Source organism: Nymphalis io, chromosome 1, assembly GCF_905147045.1.
Source record: "Nymphalis io chromosome 1, ilAglIoxx1.1, whole genome shotgun sequence".
In the NCBI taxonomy this organism is placed as follows: domain Eukaryota; kingdom Metazoa; phylum Arthropoda; class Insecta; order Lepidoptera; family Nymphalidae; genus Nymphalis; species Nymphalis io.
The window spans coordinates 6,075,293-6,083,023 of record NC_065888.1 but is presented as its reverse complement, the minus strand read 5'-3'; the positions used below and the strand labels follow the sequence as shown (position 1 = coordinate 6,083,023).

The following is a 7,731-nucleotide window of genomic DNA, read 5'->3' as shown; positions in this document are numbered from 1 at the left end:
CTAACATTTAATAATCAATTATATAAAATGTCCACTTCTGCAATTATTCCCTTCAAAATTATATATTACTAGCTGACCCGTGCCCACTTCGTTGGGCGGTAAACATTTTTACTTGTGATGAAATTATGAGTGTGGTTCGGTTAGTACTGAATGCTATGATTTATTTCCTGACTGCCAAAAGGAGGGTAATATTTTTACTGCATATGTATGTATCTATTTGCATGCCAATTTGGCTATATTACTGGGTTTCAAATGAGTGAATGAAATAATTATGATTTAATAAATTATGTTCATTTTAATTGTTTAAAACTTCTCAGTTTACTATATTAGATGTAATGTTATCGTATGTATCGCGGTGTGTGTGAAAGATGAGGGCAAAATAACGTGTTGAATAATATTTGCAAGATTTACATTAGCATCCCTATTTAAAGTATCTCTTCAATGTATATTATCGTCATCTCTTAACTTTTGTTGGTGCTGAATATACAATTCAATCTTCCCGATATCATTTTAGCCATCATGTCAACTCAGTATTGACTGAATAAATCTCGGTAATGATTAAAGTATTAAAACGGTTATCCTTGACCATTAGTCTGTATGCATATATATGCATACAGGAAACTGTTTTGTTTTAAGCTGAACGTTGTTGCTGTATAGTTTGATAATAGCCATTTTCTCCTTTCACAGGCATCAAAGGGGATCATAAGTGCGATGCAATTCATGCCAGATGCCAGAATCTCTAAAGCTCTATTAGTACCTGTCCACAAGAGGAACTGTATGATCGGCTTAGAAGCAGTGAATGACAGAATATTAAGCGTCAAACTTAAAGCATCGCCAGTGAATCTGAACATCATGCAGATATATGCCCCCACTAGCACTGCAAATGTAGAGGACATTGAGAGATTCTATTCTGAAATAGAAACTTCCATCGCTAAAGTACCTAATAAAGAAACTCTAATAAAACTGGGCGACTTTAATGCTAAAATTGGAGAAAGTTTTCACCAGCCTGGACATTGTGTGGGCAAATTTGGACTTGGAACACACAACGAAAGAGGAGAACGTCTCATACAGTTTGCAAATGAAAATGACCTGGTCATAGCCATTAGCCTTTTCCAGCACCATCCTCGCAGGCTATACACCTGGACATCGCCAGATGGTAAATATCGCAATCAAATAGATTATATCCTAATTAGATCGCGATGGAAAACATCAATTAGAAATGCCCATACACTACCCGGGGCAGATTGTGGATCTGATCACCAACTTCTGATTTCAAAGTTTTAATTAAAGTTAAAAGCGGCTCGAAGTCACCAAAAACAAAGAAGAATTGAAGTTCAGGACAACTAAAAAGTTTTACGCTGCTGCAAAACAGAACTGGGTAGAATGGGCGAATGCAGACTTTACAGAGGAGACGCCTGAGAAGTTGTGGAACCGAACTAAAAAACTAATAATAGAGTCTGCTTCGATCTCAGGATCATCAGCTGCAACATACAAGCGACAACACTGGATGTCAGATAATACCTTAAAACTAGTCGAACGGAGACGCGCGCTAAAGTCAACAGGTGCAGGCGTTAGTGACTTAAACAAACTGTCAGCACAAATTCAAGCAGGTTGCAGGAAGGATTATAATGCCTATCTTTGCAAAATATGTGAGGAAATCGATGCTCATGCAAATAGACATGAGTCCAGAGATCTCTACCATAAAATACGATCCATCTAAAAGACACTTTCTTCCAAGACCTGGGCCATTGAAGATAGTGATGGTAGAGTAGTCAATGAGCTAAACCATATAACTGACGTTTGGAAAAGATATTGCCAGTCCTTGTTCCAGGACAACTAGTCGAAAAACTTTCCTGATACAGAGCCCGGAAATGAAAACCAAAAGCCAGACATTCTTCGATCGGAAGTAAAAGCCGCCATTATGCATCTAAAGAAGGGGAAAGCCGCAGGAAGAGATGCTATACCGATCGAAACTATAAGAGCCTTAGGCGACATAGGTGTCAATATCTTCCACAACATATGCAACAAGATATGGCATTCCGGAACATGGCCAACAGAATGGTCTCACACGGTTTTCGTTCCTTTGCACAAGAAGGGTTCAACTAAGAAGTGTAGCAACTACCGCCTTATAGCTCTCATATCTCATGCTAGTAAAATCCTGCTACACATAATCAATGAACGACTGAAGAACTTTCTGTCCAAGGAAATTGCACCAGAACAAGCCGGTTTTGTGTTTTGTTGTTTTAGGAAGGGGTACACGTGAGTAGATCCTCATTGTTCGCCAGATAATGGAGAAGGCACGAGAGTTTTACAAGCCTACTTATATTTGCTTTGTTGACTTCTCAAAGGCATTTGACTCAGTAAAATGGCCCAAACTATGGAGGGTGTTACTGGATATGGGTACACCGAAACACTTAGTTCATCATCTTAGGCGTCTTTACGAAGGTGGGACTGCATCCGTGCGGACGGATGATGTTTTATCTGAAGACTTTCATCCCAGCGCTGGAGTCCGCCTAGGATTCATAATATCACCGCTCTTGTTCAATGCTTACACAGAACTGGTAATGCGCATTGCGCTTGAGGACTGGAGTGACGGTGTTGCAGTTGGTGGGCGCAAGATTACAAATTTGCGCTATTCCGACGCCACGACCCTGTTTGCGTCTGACGCAGTTCATATGGAAGAATTGCTTCTTAAAATACGCGCTCCGCGTATGCCAAGAATTCGGATTAAAGCTTAACCGCAGTAAAACGAAGATGATGAATGTAGACCGGGCAAAATACAACTCGCCCGAGATCACTCAGATTGCGAACTGTGAGGTCGTCCAATCCTATATATATCTGGGAGCTTTAATATCGAATAATGGCGGATGCGTAGATGAGGTCAAGCGACGTATGGCAATTACGAGAACTGCAATGGAGAGGCTGAAGAAAATATGGAGGAACAGAAATATTACCAAAGCAACCAAGGTCCGGCTCGTACAAACGCTTGTTTTCCCCATATTTTTCCCCATATTTTTATACGCTGCGGAGACGTGGACTTTGCGGCAGGTCGAAAAAAAGGAGATCGATGCTCTGGAGATGTGGTGCTGGAGACGAATGCTAAGAGTTTCGTGGACCGAATTTCGCACCAATATCTCCATTCTTCAAGAACAGCGTCTTTCGGCGCTGGTTCGAAAGCGCATACTAACTTTTTTTGGACACGTCTCCCAGCAAGGAAATAACTCCATAAAGCGCTTTGTCATTCAAGGCAAGGTGGATGGCAACAGACCACGTGGAAGGACGCCCATGCGATGGACCGACCAAATAAAAACAACTGTTGGCGGTCCATTGCATGAATGCACGAGGCTCACCACTGACAGGGACATATGGCGGAGGCTCGTGAGGCGAATAACATCTGCGCCGAATAATTCATAATACTTCATGGCGACCACGACCGCTCTGACAAGAGTGTCACGACGAAGAAGAAGAAGATAATATCTCTGGGTCCTCTGTCTTCATTTACAAACAGGACGGCAACTTCGTTTGTTGTAGATGAGTTTGAGAGGAGATCTTTCTCGATGTTGATTTTGTGGTGTGCGGTCAGCGTGAATTATTAATTTTAAATTGTCCGAGAAAGCGTTGCTTTCTAAATTGTATTTGAACGTATTTGTATCTGCGTATGTATTCGTTATGGCTATTAAATACGGTCTGTAACTCATTGATCAAATTGATTTTTAGAGTGGGGTCCATGTTTGATTGCAAAGAAAGTTAGCCCGCTTCAGAAATGATATATATCTGTAAAAATTTCGAGCTCTGATATATCACTCAATAGATTATGACACGGTCGCGGTTCCATACCTATGTTGTAATATCTCTTTAAACATTAGTCCAAATTATATATAATAAAGGGAAAAGTTTTTTATTTTACACACTTTAGATGATAAGTTTACTTATTTTAATAATATTTCATAATTGTTGATAATATGAGCAATAAACATTACCTAACAGTTTTAATCATTTTTTTAATATAAAAAACTACTTTTAGTGACTTAAATATAAAAGTTAGACGTATGCTGTCACTGACTTCTTTGTGGGCATTATCAAGCTCTACTACAACTTTTCTGTAGAATTCAATCATATATCTCTCTCCGACTCACTTTGCAAATCCCACGAAAAAGTCTTTTCATTTATCGGGTTAATATATAGCCTATGACACTCACAAATAATGTGGTTTTCTATTGGTAAAAGAATATTCAAAATCGGTTCAATAGTTCCAGAGATTACCCCCTACAACCTCATAAACTTTACCTCTTTGTAATATTAGCATAGATGTAATAGTTATGTTATGTTTAACTTATTCTTTTAACATAAGAACATGTAGATATTTCAATTTATTGATAGGCGGCCGGTAAATGGACCACGATTGTAAACCACACCCCTAGACATTGGCACCGTAAGAAATATTTCTTACCAAAACTAAAAAACCTATATAAACACTGACTTTCTTTTGCCGGTTTTCTCATGTATGATATGTTTATTTCCAAGCCTATAGTAGATTTTAGATTAGGTTCTTTATATATTGAATAATGATTTAGATTTAAATAGAAATTGGAATGTACCACTTTCTTAAAAATATAATTTATGTAAGTGTAACGAAATCGATACAGAAACCTTTGAAGGGCGACGAAAAAAATTCAACCCCGTTAACAGAACGACCCTCAGAGTTGATAGCACGTTTATACTGTGTTACGCGAGCTAAGTGAATCAAACTGTCATTCTCGCCGCATTACAGGCCAACATGCGGTAGCATTAGTATGGACTCACAACTTGAAACAATATTCATATTTTCTAAATAACAGTCGATTTGTACAAATGGACAAAAGAAGGATCTTAAAGTTTACGATTTGAAATCCACGCAATCATCACTAATCGTACATGGTACGGAAACCTGCTCTTATCTGAAGGAATTTTGTCTCTTGTATACCAACCAGTAATACAAAGATTATTCTTAAGAGGGAGAGAGCCTATCACAGTCAAAATATACTTTATTCAATTAACTTTACAAGTACTTTTGAACTGGTACGAATCGTAAATTCTATCAAGAACAGCACATTTACGTGTTATGAGTTTTTTTAATAAACATTACTATTTTTGAAGATTACACATACTCGTTAATATATTTACCAATAAATGAGTATTTTTTTGATAATGGCTAATTGAAAAATACTACTAAACCAATATAAATAAAACTTATACTGAAAGAGACAGCGTGTTACGGAGAAGTATATAAACACACAAGTAGCTACTCTTCTTATTTTCGGCCGCTTTAAATTTACACTAGAAATTATGAATATAAATTTCAAATTTGATGTGTCTTCTAGCTTATATATTCGAGTCTTATCCACGTTTATATCTCATCTCCCCGTAATATCACCCTCGGAACAAGGGGTGCATCTGTGTACCCTCACCTTTTTGCTAAGCGAAATCACTTCCCCCGTGTAAATATACCTTCATCTTTTCTTTTATAATTATTTTTAAAGAAACGAGAATATAATGATGTTGAAGTTAAGTTAAATAGGTGTATCGATGTAATATCGCAGTTTCTTTTCAATCAAGCATTAATAGCTATAGTATGTTGATGCTGTAATAGTATAATAATCGCAGGTTCTATGCAACTCTTCTCTAGGTTTATGGAACTCTCCTCTCTCTTATCTCCTCCTCTCTCCTCTCTCCGTTTAACTAAAGTTGTCGTTTGCCATTACTGATCGATAAAAATAATATAACATAGCTCGTAATTGATATCTTGCTAGTTATCATTTAAAAGTTAAAAAATTGTAAAAACATAAATAATTGTCTTTTTTAAAATTGCCTTGCATTTTTAAAATTTGTTTTAAATTAAAATAGTAAAACGTTATTTATAAGAAACACACGTTTACTTTTATTTAGTAATTTCTATTGATATATGTACAATATTGAATTTTAATAATCCTATGAAATACACAATATAATAAATTATCCAGGAGCAAACCCGGAAGACTTTAGATTGAAGATAATACCAATATTACATGCACTGCTATGGTTAGTTGATGGAAAATACACGAGCTTTTGTACAGATGAACGTAGTACAAAAGATATTGATATAGAAGATATAGATATTGATATGATAAAATATAGTTTATAAAATAAAATAGCTTCATCGCCGAGCACATGATGAATTATTAAAATATTCTGTAGATACTCGAATAACTATGTAGAACTTGATCACGACTTTCAATAGCGTTCAACATAATTATTCTAAGCACTATTATGGTAAATAAATATATATAGATTTACAATATCAACGAAATATATTAGATTATCTAATAAAATATGGCGCTGACGAATAAACTAAAACCAAAGGTCGAATGAAAGCAACATCAGTCTAGTGATACATCAATCACTATTTTTAGGCGGCTGATAAAGCTAAGCGTTGCTTTTATTTTATAAGAAATTGCCGAAAACCCACAAAATCTGCAATAATATAAAATAAATATAAGCTTCTCGATCTATATTTCATTATTTAATTAAATCGATATAGCATTACTCAAAAACCATTATAATATTTACTAATCGCTTATAAATACTAGTTACTTCGTGAAAGTATTCAGTGGAAATAAAATTAAAAGCAAAAATATTATGTTTATATTATTTATACGAGTGTCATAGCGTCATGATTTAGGGCTCGCGAAGCTATGTAAAAGTAGCAGGTTCGATCTTTGCCCTAGGGCTATTGTCGTCCTTACTCGTAACACAAGCTGTACGCTTAATTGGGGGTATAAATATGTTAATTAATAAATCCTTAAAAACAGCCACTCCTAGTGTTTTTTTTTTTAAATTCATACATATTATTAATAGATAAACGTGGAAACAATTGCTATAATTTATATCTGAATGATAAAATCATATAGACTTTTTTGGCATATTAAATCAAGTAGTAAGATTGAGTTATAATAACACAATTTTATTAAGTGTTCGCCGGTTGGTCAAAATATACACTCGAATTTTCGAATTCGAATTCCGCATATATATTTTGTTTTTTATACTGCTATTACCAAAATATTTTTGTCGGTAACTTTAAAGCCAGTAAATAAAAAAAATGGTTGACAAACAAAGGAGATAGATTGCATTGCAATGGTTTATTATTCTTTATTTATTTTTTTGTTAAACATTATTCTTTTCGACGCGTATGCACCTGTATTTGTGTCAGAAACCTTCACACAAGTGTCAACTTTCAATGGTATAGGCATTCATACTAACAAGCAAATCAACATTAATTTATTATCACATTGTTTTATGACAGATTATATGACGTAACAGAAGCTAACCGAAATAAAATATAATCCTAATAAACTAATGCAGCCTGACGGAAGCACTGATGTCGAAGGTCAGTTGGACATATCATCACTCTTGCTGACGCACCATAAATCATTCAGCGTCTCATGTTAGAAGACGGTGAATGATTAGAGCACATCTGCAGTTTATATAAATATATGTAATAAATATTTTATTTTGTTTTTTAAGAAGTTATTTTATTTGTTTGACACATAATTAACGACCTATACTATAAAATATTTAGGAAGCACAATTTTTTTAAATATTGCGATGTTTTCATTCTTCTAATTAGTCAAATCAATATCATTTACGTTAGCCCACCCACAGGAACAAATAGGATCGCATACATTGTATGGATTTTTTTTGTTGTAGTCGGACGGG

At 35.3% G+C, this 7,731-nt stretch overlaps 1 pseudogene; it reads left to right on the top strand.

Moving 5' to 3' along the window:
- The first annotated feature begins 711 nt into the window (after positions 1-711).
- On the top strand, positions 712-3,414 carry LOC126781423 (uncharacterized; annotated as a pseudogene).
- Positions 3,415-7,731: the final 4,317 nt, after the last annotated feature.